Source organism: Podarcis gaigeae, assembly GCF_964106915.1.
Source record: "Podarcis gaigeae genome assembly, chromosome: 6".
NCBI classification, from domain to species: domain Eukaryota; kingdom Metazoa; phylum Chordata; class Lepidosauria; order Squamata; family Lacertidae; genus Podarcis; species Podarcis gaigeae.
This window is the reverse complement of record NC_139682.1, coordinates 27,691,020-27,704,340: the sequence shown is the minus strand read 5'-3', so window position 1 is coordinate 27,704,340 and position 13,321 is coordinate 27,691,020. Positions and strand designations below refer to the sequence as shown.

The following is a 13,321-nucleotide window of genomic DNA, read 5'->3' as shown; positions in this document are numbered from 1 at the left end:
TGGCCTTATAGAGCCTGCAGGTCCCCCTTTCTTCAGCAGTCAGCTCTGAGCTCTGAACCTGACCCATCTGATACTGCAGCAGCCTCTGATTCAGTGTCCAGACCACTGCTAGATTCAGGCTGCCTGATCTGGAGTGTATGTGAGTCATCCAAGGCAAACCCCACCCACAATGTAGAGGGGAACATGCATTATTGTTTGTTGTCACCTGACACCTTCTAACACATGACAACATCTGTGTGGAGACCACAGACAGGTTACCACAAAATCAGTGCCAAACAGCCTTTCAGCGACTGCTGCAATTAAGATGCAGCTAATCTGTGATTAATGATATAATAAACTAATCACACCTATTAAATGGATAACTTTTATAATTCAACCCAGTTAAAGTTTGCCAACTACTCCAGCATCCTCATCAGTATTGACTCATATGTACACTGTTTCAATGATTTTGGAAAAGGCTTCAGTCTTAGAGAAAAAATGGAAACAGACTGCCGTTTGCCTTTCTATTGCGGATAGAAGTTTGATTCCAGAAAAGTGCAGGTACATTTGCAGAACTAATATCTGAAACAGGGGTGCTTACTTGTGGCTCTCTTTCAGTGGCAACCAACAATGATGCAGAATCATAGAATTGTACAGTTGGAAGGGACCCTAAAGATCATCTATTCCAACCCCCCCCCCCCCGCAATGCAGGAATATGCAAGTGTCCTATGCAGGGATCGAACTTGCAACCTTGGCACCACACTCTAACCAACTGAGCTAGTTCAGCAATATCTGGAAGGCCACAAGTCAGACACGTCTGATCTAAACAGATAGTCATTTGCAGTGGGGCAGCAAAGCTGGAGAGAGACAACAAATAAAGCTCCATATCCATATTATAAGTAACCATTTCAAGCAGGAAACTCCCTCCCTACTCCCAGTTTTGTGATGAAGTTTGTATCTTTTAACCCAGCGAATTATAGCCAGGTAATTTGCTGAGTAAGTAGAGCAAATGAGTTGGATGTCACAGGGCTTACTGCAACCATGATACCCTCAGTGATATTCTGTGAGGGGAGATTCTCAAGGCTGTGTGGTCCACTTATAGGAGTGGGACTTGCATTCACTGTGCTCTGCTCATATATCTGTGAATAAGGAATATAGGAAGCTGCCATATACTGAGGCAAATCATTGTTCCGTCTAGCTCAATATAATCTACACTGACTGGCAGCAGCTCTCCAGGATTTTGTACGGAGTTCCCCACACCCCAAGCCATGTCTGGAGATGCTGGGGAGTGGATTTTCTTCATTCAGGGCAAATGTTCTACCACTGAACTATGGCCCTTCCCCCAAAGTGTCAAAGACATCTTAAGTTTGCAGTGCCCTCTTATCCAAAGGATGCTAAACCTGTAGCTCTGCCCCTGGCACTTCCCACCACTCAGTAACAATACGTATTATGGACAGATAAAATATAGGCAGTTTGATACAGCTGTGAACTGATGGCAACACTAGATCTGTGGAATGGCTGAAGTCTTTTTGCAGAATCATAAAGAAGAAATGCTGCCACAACAGTTATGAGGCCTGTTATATCTAAAGTGGCTTTTGTTTTTAGGCTGAAATTTGCAGGGGGGTTTTTGTCAGTAACCAAGGTTGGGGCCTTGAGGAATAGTGGGCAAAAGCAAATCCAATTTAATGGATTTCTTCCAAAGGTAACTGTCAGCATGGCTGCAAGGTACATTAATGCCTTGGCAAAATGCTACAGGCAGAATTCTAACTTTCTGGCCCAACAGCAGCTGAGAGGACTTTATAGATTCTGCAGAGCTGGGTTTTCTATTCATAAGATTCTTCTGAAGTTTGATGTGTTACTCTCAAATAGGTGTGGGGATATGAAGATAATAGCATTCACTAGGTATATTTTGAACCTGCTGGGCTTTCCACACTTGACCCTTGCATTTATAGGCAGAAGAAGCCCAGTGCTGCTGCCTAGCTGCATATTAGACAGGCATTCTCAGGTGGATAAATTGGCCTTTACCACCAATGTCTGCTTGTTAGGATTTTAGTCTCATTTCAAATGCATTTGTTGTTTTTACGCTTTTAACTATTTTTAGTTGTTTTATGTGTAAATTGCCTTGGGGCAGTGGTTATAAGACGGTTAATAAATAGGTATTGTTGTTGTTTAAGATGATGATGCCGATATCCCTCAGGTCAGAAATACAAGTAGGCTTCAAATAGCTGTTAAATGGAAAGACAGCAGGAGCAGCAGAGCAAAAGACCAGACAGAAAAAGAACATAGAAATGCCACAGTCTGAGCTCCACACTTGTGAAAATGGCTTTTGTTACAGGAAGGCACTTCAATTTTAGCCTCTTTATGATAAACTGGCGGGGGGACGAGAGGGGAGAAAGGTCATTGTCCATTTTGCTGACACTTTGTTCTGGGCATTTCCGACTTCCTTTAAGAAGTTACCTCTTCTTCCACAGAGTTGCTTTCTCCTAGGCCCAATCATGATGCAACTGCTCCTGGAGTCTCAGACCCCTTACCAAGTAGATGATGAGAGAACAGAGCAGCTGCCAAGGCAAAGAGAAGGAGCGTCTCCACCCCCATCGTTCTACCCGGACACTGAGGTCCAGCACCGAGGGCCTTCTGGCGGTTCCCTCACTGCGAGAAACCAAGTTACAGGGAACCAGGCAGAGGGCCTTCTCGGTAGTGGTGCCCTCCCTGTGGAACGCCCTCCCACCAGATGTCAAAGAGAACAACAACTACCAGACTTTTAGAAGACACCTGAAGGCAGCCCTATTTAGGGAAGCTTTTAATGTTTGATGTATTACTATATTTGAATATTTTTTGGAAGCCCCCCAGAGTGGCTGGGGAAGCCCAGCCAGATGGGCGGGGTATAAATAAATAAATAAATAAATAAATAAATAAATAAATTATTATTATTATTATTATTATTATTATTATTATTATTATGACTTTGGGAGCAGTTTCATCATATTGGGAGGGGCAAATACATCAATTCTACTGAGCAATTTCCACATATACCGTATCACAACAAGATGTGTGTGTGTGTGTGTGTGTGTGTGTGTGAGAGAGAGAGAGAGAGAGAGAGAGAGAGAGAGAGAGAGAGAGAACAGCAAAAAATCCCAAACAATACCCCAGCTCAAGAGCAGCATCCTCAGCTACAAAAGCTGAGTCAGCCAGGGCCTTGCCCTCCCAGGCCGGGTGGGAAAAAGCGTGAAAGCAGGGAGTGGGTTTTCCAGGACTCACAGACAGGACAATTATGTTGAAGAACCAATTCAAAAATATCAACTACTTGGACATGTCAATTGCTGCAAATTTAAGGTAAGTTCATGAGGCAGCTAAAAGCAGCAGGTGAACTCACAATGAGCCCACTGATGACAATTCAGGGGCTCAGGTGGCTCTTGACTGGCATTATATACCTTAGGGCATTTATACAGCATAGATTAGAAATTAGAGGGACATGAGAAAGCTGGTGCTTTAATCACAAGGGCTTTTTAATTACCTAGATATTGACTGGGAGGTCTGCCAAAGCAAGATGCATCTACTGATAATGCCAGATATGACTCTCACACGGAAGCTGCGAAGCTGGCTGCCCAGCAAGGAGCCATAACAAAGTTCCACTTAAACCTGTTATGTTATGCTCTAAGAGGGATAAGCAAGCAGTAAAGGGGCAGAGATTTCCTGCTGATCTAGAGGTTGCACCAACACTCAGTTCATAACATGCAGGAAGCACCAAGCAGCATATCCAAGCTGAGCTGAACTCATTGTGCTGATCCTTTGGAAACACGTCTGAAGTTTCGTGGCAGCTCCTCGCTCGTCTTTTGGGAGCCATATCAGTTTGGCAAGTCTAGAATGAATCAGCTGCCTTTTGCTGCAATCCTAAAGCGTAGATTGGAAAACTTGCAATGAAGTAAACACCATCAAGAACCTTAAGATGTCCCTCCATTGTGAACATGGTTTGAAGTGTGGTGTATATTAGCCACCTCAAATGTATCTCTTAAGATGTGGCACAAGTATTCCATACTCACCAATATCCTATCAGACAAGGACAGATCACAAACAATCTGTCCATGTAATAAAGGTGAAGGTAAAGGGACCCCTGACCATTAGGTCCAGTCGTGACTGACTCTGGGGTTGCGGCGCTCATCTCGCTTTATTGGCCAAGGGAGCTGGCATACATGTGGCCAGCATGACTAAGCAAACCAGAGCAGCACACGGAAACGCCGTTTACCTTCCTGCTGGAGCGGTACCTATTTATCTACTTGCACTTTGACATGCTTTTGAACTGCTAGGTTGGCAGGAGCTGGGACCGAGCAACAGGAGCTCACCCCATCGCTGGGATTCAAACCTCCGACCTTCTGGTCGGCAAGTCCTAGGCTCTGTGGTTTAACCCACAGTGCCACCTGCGTCCATGTAATACTTGCCACTAAATATGTGATGGAGAACTATGATGAAGAAACTGCTTTCTAGATACATTTTGATACCCAAGTTATGCAAATGGAACCCAAGGTTTCCATGTGATGTCTGAACAAGTGGCACAATTGTTCCAAGGAGGGAGGGCTGCTTTCTCACATCCCAGTCACAACATGTGACCTTCCAGACAGACAGACAGTAGTGGTAGCCACCAACTTGGATGCATTTAAAAAGGAATTACAAAATAAAAAATAAAATAAAAAATCATGAAGGACAAAGCCATCAATGATTACAGGTCATGATGGCTATATATTATCTCCAGTATGAGAAGAATTATACTCTGAATAACCAGTTGCTGGGGACACAATTGGGAAAGTGCTATTGTTCACGAGCCCTGCTTAAGGGCTTCACACAGGGATCTGCATGGCCAATGTGGGAACAGACTGGTAGACCAGAAGGGCCTTTGCTCTAATCCAGCAGGGCTTTACTCACAGTCTTAAACTTAAAGCTCACTTCCTTTTTGTCAGCTCCTGAATTCACAAGTGACAAAGCCAAGCCCACCGGACCCAGATTCAACAGGCAAAATGCCAAAAATCAATCTCTGCCTCAAGATGTTTTTGTTTGTTTGCTCTACAAGTTTTTCCATCTTTGGGGATGGATCAGAAAGTACCCCTCTAGGGAATATGCAGTCCACCATGGCTTCAACACTGTTAAGAGGGTATGAACTGAGACTCAGCTAAGCAATTTTCTAAAGTACTTTCAAAATGAAAGAAGTTAGAATATATTCTATTATTTTATTTGATAAATTTCCCTTTTCTCTCTGGGTTGGATTCATGCTTAGAATAGACCTAGTGATTTCAAGCATCTACTCTAAGCCTGGATGCAATCCTCTGTGTTCAACAACAAAAAATGATTTCTATTGGTAAACTGTTCTTGTGTTGCGTATCTCTGCAAGTTCAATACAAACTCACTTCCTTAGACTCTTATGTCACTACATAAAATAGAATTGGATACTGGACTGGATGAGACTGGGCAGACCCACACTATAAATTTAAAACACATGTGTATTTAAAACATGTGGCTTTCCCCAAATAATCCTGGGAATTGTGCTTTAAGGAGAGGGATTCATAGCTCTAAGTAGGAAACAATCGTTCCCTGTGCTTTAAATGTGTGGTGTGGATCTGCCCTGGAAAGACCACACCTGCAGACAGTAAAAGATAATAGGGGTAATAGATTTTCTACCCAGAATCCTTAGCAATAACTCCAAGGACAAAACAGCTATTTAGGGGGTTTGATGGCAGCTCTTTGCCTCTGTGGTGTACTCCAAGGGAGGAGGATTTTAGGCTCCACATAAAAGGATGTGCTCAAATGCTCGTGACACCTTTCAGAAGTAATTTTCCTCTTGCTAGTTGCCATTCACAATCCAGTTACATTTGACACAGCATTTTTCTGTATCCAACCAGTAGCTTAGCAACCTTCACAGAAATCCTCAGAAGCATCCATTCATATTAAGAAATCATTCTGGATCAATGAGAGCGGTTATTTCTACCTACATAGAAATCTTGGTAGGTAACACAGGAAAGGCTTCTTAAGCAACTTCATCATTACAGCGGTATACTTGCTATTGTTTAGCACAGGATTAATGTGTTCCTCACTTTCACACAAAACCTTGTGAGCCATTTAGTAACATTTAGGGGGTAGAGGCAGGCCTGTGCAGATCTGAAAGGGGGGGGTATATCAGAGCGATGATAATGCATAGTCAACCCAGACACTCTACCTAACATGCACCACACCTGGGTGCTATCACTCAGACAGGAACCGCTAGTGCACACACAGCCTTGGAAAGTGTCATACAAAAATGATAGAAGCAGGAAAGGAAGTATGAGGCAGGGTGGCTGTACCAGTAGAAAAACCAGCCACTTAGGATCTTGAGGTAACAGTATGGCAAGATTATCTCACACCTTGTCCCGAACCCCTGGCTTACCTGGCAGTAATTCAGCATGCAAAGTCCAAAGTCAATCCACACAAGCAAGGTCCAAAGGTCAGGAAACAACAGTTCAAGCTGCCAAGTTTGAAGTTCAGCAGTCAGGATACAGTCCAGAGTCAAACCCAAAGCACAGTCCTACAGAGATCCAGGAGCATCCAAGCCAAAGTCCATCAACATGGGCAGTTCAGCAGACACAGTACCTCAGATCTGCTTCCCTTTTGTACTTTGCACTCTGGGCTTGATGAGGCACATGACCATCACCTGTTCCAGGCCTACTCCAGCTGAGGAATCACACACCTTCTCTCAGAGCTAGTGAGTCCCACCTGGTCAACTAGGGAGCTGGGCTGTAGGCCCTTACCTGCCTCAGCCTCCTAGAATGCCCCTCCCACTGCTCCCTCTGCTTCACAACCTGCTGTGTTTGTGGAGTCAGAGTCCCTCTGGCTCTGGGTCCTGCTGCTGTGGTTCCTGTGCACTGACCCCCATCCCTTTGCCATCCTCCATCACCCTATGAGTTAGACTCTCAAGACAAAGCTAAAAAAATGTAGTATGAACACCGACAATTGGGAAACACTGGCTTGTGAGCACTCAAATTGGAGAACAGCCTTTACCAAAGGTCTCATGGACTTTGAAGACCCTCAAACTCAGGATGAAAGGGAGAAACAGGCTAAGAGGAAGGCACGTTTGGCAAACCCTCACCAGGATCAACTCCCACCTGGAAACCTATGTCCCCACTGTGGAAGGACATGCGGATCCAAAATTGGCTTCCACAGTCACCTACGGACACACTGTTAAGACCATGTTCATGGAAAGCAATCTTATTCGGCGATGAGTGATCACCAAAGAAGAAGAAGAAAGCTTTCCTTCCCCATCCCCTGCTTGTCACGATGTGTCCCAGTCTTTTCCTGGCTACACCCCTCACCGGAATCCTCTTCCTCCTCCCCTTCCTCCTGCCAGTTCATGACACACCTTGAAAAGGAAACTAGAGAGCTGGAAAAGGTGCAAAATATGGGAATCATAATGACCAAGGGGCTGAACCAACTTCCATACAAGGAAAAGTTACAGAAAACATTTGGAGTTTTTAAGTTTTGGGGGGGTCAAATAAGAGGGACATGTTGGAGGTGCATAAAATTATGCACAGTGCAAAGAAAGTAGGTAGTTTTAAAAGAGGATTGGCAAATTCATAGAGGACAGGGCTACTGGGCTACTAGCCACGATGGCCATACTCTGCCTCCATGTTCTAAGGTGGTAATACTTCTTGAATACCAGTTGCTGAGAACAGCAGGAGGGGAGAATGTTCTTATGCTCAGATTCTGCTTGCTGGCTTTCCATGGGCATCTGGTTAGCCACTGTGAGAACAGGATGATGGCCTAGATGGGCCACTGGCTACTCTAACAATCCCTGTGGCCCTCCAGATATTGCTGAATAACAACTCCCATCACCCCTGGCTATTCCCTTCCTGATATAAAAAGAGGCAGGACCGCAAAATGGTACAACCCACAGCAGCCAATTTGTGATTAGAACCCACGGCACTCTCTCAACATTCCAAATGTATTCATTTGCCCCAAAAGGTTAGCAACCCCTTTACTTCTGCTATATATAGTTGACTTGTGTTTCCTTTTATAAATGCGGAGTAGTTTTAATGTGATTGCTATATTGCATATTTTAATTATGGATGTTGGTATGTTTCTTTTCCAAATAAAAGTTGGTATGTAATTTTTAATAATAATAATAATAATAATAATAATAATAATAATAATAAAATAATAAGTTTAAACAAAAAAATTCCTTCCAGTAGCACCTTAAAGACCAACTAAGTTAGTTCTTGGTATGAGCTTTCGTGTGCATGCACACTTCTTCAGATACACTGAAACAGAAGTTACCAGACCCTTCTATATAGTGAGAAGGTGGGGAGGGGTATTACTCAGAAGGGTGGTGGGAATGGGTGATTGGCAGATAGCTGTGATGAGCCTGTTGACAACTCTTAACGACTGCAATAGGTCTTACAGGAAAAAGCAAGGGGTGAGAAGGTGAAAAATGGCTTTGTCATGTATAATGAGATAAGAATCCAATGTCTTTGTTCAGACCAGGTCTCTCCATGGTTAAGACCTATTGCAATCGTTAAGAGTCGTCAACAGGCTCATCACAGCTATCTGCCAATCCCCCATTCCCACCACCCTTCTGAGTAGTACCCCTCCCCACCTTCTCACTATATAGAAGGGTCTGGAAACTTCTGTTTCAGTGTATCTGAAGAAGTGTGCATGCACACGAAAGCTCATACCAAGAACTAACTTAGTTGGTCTTTAAGGTGCTACTGGAAGGAAATTTTTTTGTTTTGACTATGGCAGACCAACACGGCTACCTATCTGTAACTAATAATAAGTTTGTCTTTCATAGGATTATTTTATTATGCATTTTAATTATGCATACTAGTGTGATTGGCTTTTATATGTAGTAGTAGTAGTAGTAGAAGGAAGTAGTAGGAAGAAGAAGAAGAAGAAGAAGAAGAAGAAGAAGAAGAAGAAGAAGAAGAAGAAGTGGTGTACCCCATTAATCTCCTCACTGGGTTGCCCCAGGCACTCTGGGCAGCTTCCAACAAAGCACTTGGAAGCTTTGAGTGGTATATAAATTAAATAATAATGTAAGGTATAATTCTCCAATGACACACTGTGACACTGAGCAAAATATCTCATGAGAATCAGTGTGGAGTAGTGGTTAGAGTACTGAATTAGGACCTGGGAGACCAGGGTTCAAATCCAAGGTTTGCAAGTATAAAATGGAAGGTGTGTGTGTGTACACTACCTTGAGCTCCTTTGAGAAAAGTTGGGATATAAATGTAGTGATAAAATTAAGATGTAGTAATAAAGATTACATGTGTCAGTTGAGTATGCAAGTACACGTACATGTTCATACCTCAAGGACCACCTCTCCTCATATGGACCAATCCAGACCCTGCAACCATTTCCCCTCTTGTGGAATGCTCCCCCTAGGGAGACCTGCCTTCATTATATAACTTTAGGCATGAGGCAAAAACTTTCCTCTATAACCAGGCCTTTGGCCTTTAACTATCAACAACAACAAAGTTGAGGATATATAGTTACAACTACAGAACCTCCGGCATACAACAAGACAGATCATTCCACTGACTCCCTTGCAAGGGAAGCACAGTTCCTAAATGCAGTTCCCAGCTGGCCATTCAGGATTCAGACAAATAGTTGGTAGAATACACAGGACTCATCTATCTGATTTGCATAAATGCAGATTAGGCTGCCTGGATTCAGGGACCTGGAATTTTGCAATTTGATTTTCTACCAACGTACTTGTGGCCAGGTACCCAAGGCTCAACATACAGCCTGGGGCAACATATGTGCAAATTACATAAGAAACGCAATTGCACACACAGTTTAATTTTAATCTTTCTTGGATGCTCTTGTTTTACAAAGTCACCAGGGCCTGGAAAGGATCCAAGTGAAAATAGGGAAGCTTAAAAGAACTGGATGAAATAATTGAGTGGAATAAATAAATTGGGCAGCACGACGAGCCTCACATTTGCATTGTGCTGAGGCAGCGGAACAACTGACAAGATGAGGTGGGGTCGTTACCACAATCTACAGCCATTTCAAATGATTATGGGCACTGGAAGGAGGTGGCGTAAGAGGTTAACACATAATACCTTAGTAAGATTCACACACACAAAATAAAGGGTTACTAGGGATTTGTACAGAATTGGCAGGAATCAGCTACGGCAAAACACAGCACTGGGAGACTTGTTGAATTGGCATAAGGATAAGGCATCCCAAGGGACCAGCAACCAGAGCAGCAACATCAAAGAATTAGAGAGTTGGCATTTTAAATCAGGAAAAGGGAACCCTCTATGCGTTGTTGGACTACATCTCCCATCAGTCCAAACCTACATGGCCAATGGTCTATGTAATGGTTCTAGGGGTTGCTCGTGCGTAAGTTGCTACCACTCCTGGCTAGGTTACCTGGTTGAACCCTTTCTGTCTGGACAGCCTTTCACTTCGTGGCTGTCTCAGTCACTGGCAGAATCCGTCAGTGGGCGTTTCTTGAACTTCTTCCAGCAAAGAACTTCTTTGACGCCAAGTGTCCTCCTACTCTCCCAGTGCGGAAGTCTTCTGCGCAGGGAGGGTGTGGGCAGCGGAGTACCCGTGCTCTCCCCACTGGTCTCCGGTGAAGAGTCCTGGAGCCTTCTCTCCGATTCCCCCATCTGCCCCCCTTCACCCCTGGTGTTACGCTGATTTCCTTCCCCAGCAGATGGGCTGCCTCTCTCCCTGCTGGGACCCTCTCCGGCATCGCTCTGGAGCCTTCCCTCCGCCTCTGGCTCCGATGGCAGTTCCCTGACAGTCTAGGATGATGAGAGCTTAAGTCCAGCATCTTCCAAAGGGCCACAAATTCCCCATCCTTATTTTGCATCATCCCATGCATTCACCAGGCAGTGCTGCACACACTCACAAATCTTATGTTTTATTACATTTTAACTTTATTACACTGCCACCTGCCTTTGAAATATACTGCCAGGCATGAAGGCAACATATAAATATTTAAAGTAAATACCAGCAATGCCCCTCTCTCCTTTCTTTCTTTTTCTTGAAGTTTGTTGGCACAGGAAACAAGAATACTTCACAGTACACTCACACACTTACAAAGAAACCACCTGGGTCAGACCAAAGTCTTATACAGTCCAAAAAACCTGCCCAGAAGCAGGACATGAGAACAACTACATTCTCCCTGCTCTGTATGCCTCTGATACTGGAGGTAATGTACACAGCCATCATAGACAGTAGCCATTGATAGTCTTCTCCACTGATTTTCTTGTCCCCTTTTAAAGACATCCATATTGGTGGCAATTAGTACAGCTTGTGGCAGTGAATCCCATAGTTTAATCATGCATAAGGCAGGGACGGCGAACCTGTGGCCTTCCAGCTGTTACTGGACTACAAATCCCACCATCCTTCATCCCTTACCATTGACCATGATAGCTGAGGCTGAGATGAACAGGAATCTGGCAACTTTTGGAGGGTCACATGACTCCCTTCCCTGGTGTAAAGTATTACTTCCGTGTAGAAAATTTCACACTGGTATAAAGCAGCCTTAAGCGCATTACTATATGAAGAGAGGACAGTTATATAATTATACTGTGGCTAAGCTGTAGAAAGCAAAGGAGACTAATGCTAAGGTGGGGGGGGGAGAGATCTAGAATAACATCTATGCATAGCTTAGGGATGGAAGAAACTCCCAATTTAATTTTTCTTAGTTTCTCAATTTTTCAATCTTAAATTCAGTTCTGCACATTTCTATAGTAATTTACCATTTTTAAAAATTGCCATTAAAATTATTCTGCATTTTAATGTGAATGTCTTCAAATAAAAACATGTTTGTATGCAGTTTTGACTAATGTACACATTTTTGCAAGCAATATCTCCTAATATAATACATTTTTGTATGTTGATTTTACCAATATATTCATTTTTACACACATTTCCTCCTAATATACACATTTTTGTAAACACTGCTTGACTGGAGAACTGCATCGCAAAATTCAGGTAAGTGTGAATTTTGGAGGCTAGCTGTGTTTCAGTTCTCATATTGCAAATTTGACATATTTAGCTTTACAGTGAGAATTGGATTGAATCTTCACCCCCCCCCCTTGTCCCAATATACATGAAGAGTATAATGGGAGCTATTAACATTTACTTTATCCATAGCATTATACAAGAAGAAAAAATGGCCAGAGAAACCAGCATGGTTCTGTAAATCTGCCATGATTTATCTTAGATGGGATTTGAAGAGCACTTCACTGATAAAGACTCTTGACACTTTGATGGGTTAGGATCAGAGTACAGTACAAAGGAAACCCCTGAGGCTTTGATTATTCCTCCCACCCCATGCAACATATTTCAGAAAGTTAAACAATACTCACCCGCTCCAGAAGATCAGGGCTTCTCAGTCAACTTCCAGTTCCAACCTGTGGAATCAACTTTTCCAGGTTCGCATTACAATTCAATGGGATTTCAGTGCTTAAGTCCTTTGGGGATCCCCTGAAATGCCAAATCTATAAACAGAGAGAGATAAACAGTGAAATGAGTTCAGGCAAATTACAGAAAAATTAATGCAGAATCAATTAGCAGCTTTTAAATTATTTAATTTTATTTATTAGACGTATATATCGCCCTTCCTCAAAAGATCTCAGGGTGGTTCACAAGATAAAAACATGAGATAAAAGCACAAATAAATAGTTAAAACAGAAACAAAAAACAATACCCCCCAACACATTTAAAAGGCTGTAGAATATTAATCAGCCCAAGGCCTGGTTGAAGAAGAGCAACAGATGTGATTCATACCTTTCTACAATAGGCAACATTTCAACTACATAAAAGTCAGGGGGTTCAACACACACATCCTCACGCTCTCTCCAGGTTAGCAAAGGCATTATCCAGGGCTTTTTTATCAGCCGGAACTCAACAGTTCCGGCACCTCTCAGGTGGGCACCATTGCCATTATAAGAGAACAAGGTTGTCAGAGAGGGGGGCACATAATGGCGCAGAGCTATTGTTCTCATACACGGCTTGTAGGTTTCTGTGAAACACTTGGCTTGCCATTGCTGGAAAAGTACGTTGAACTAGATCAGGGGTCGGCAAACTAAGGTCCGCAGGCTGGATCAGGCTCAATTGCCTTCAGGATCTGGACCACAGACTGTCCGTGGATCAACGTGGAGATTCTGTTCATTCTAGCTGCACCATTCCCCCCCCCCGTGCCATTCCATTTCTCCCCCTCTCCCTCACACACACCGTGGCGCCGCCTCCTCCCTCCCTCCCTCCCTCCTCCTGGCTTCTCCCCGCCCTGCCTAGAGGAGGAAGGGGGCTGCGCTGAGCTGGCTGAGCACCATTTTAAGCAGCCCTTCTCCAGAGCCAG

At 43.6% G+C, this 13,321-nt stretch overlaps 1 protein-coding gene across 1 annotated transcript in view; it reads left to right on the top strand.

Annotated features, from left to right (window-relative positions):
• Nucleotides 1–12,510, top strand: part of TGIF2 (TGFB induced factor homeobox 2) — a 371,431-nt gene extending 358,921 nt beyond the window's left edge. Inside the window, exon 4 of the transcript XR_014566085.1 lies at nt 12,500–12,510. The gene's annotated coding sequence lies outside the window, so the exon portion shown is untranslated. The remainder of the gene's footprint in view (nt 1–12,499) is intronic.
• The last annotated feature ends 811 nt before the right edge of the window (nt 12,511–13,321 follow it).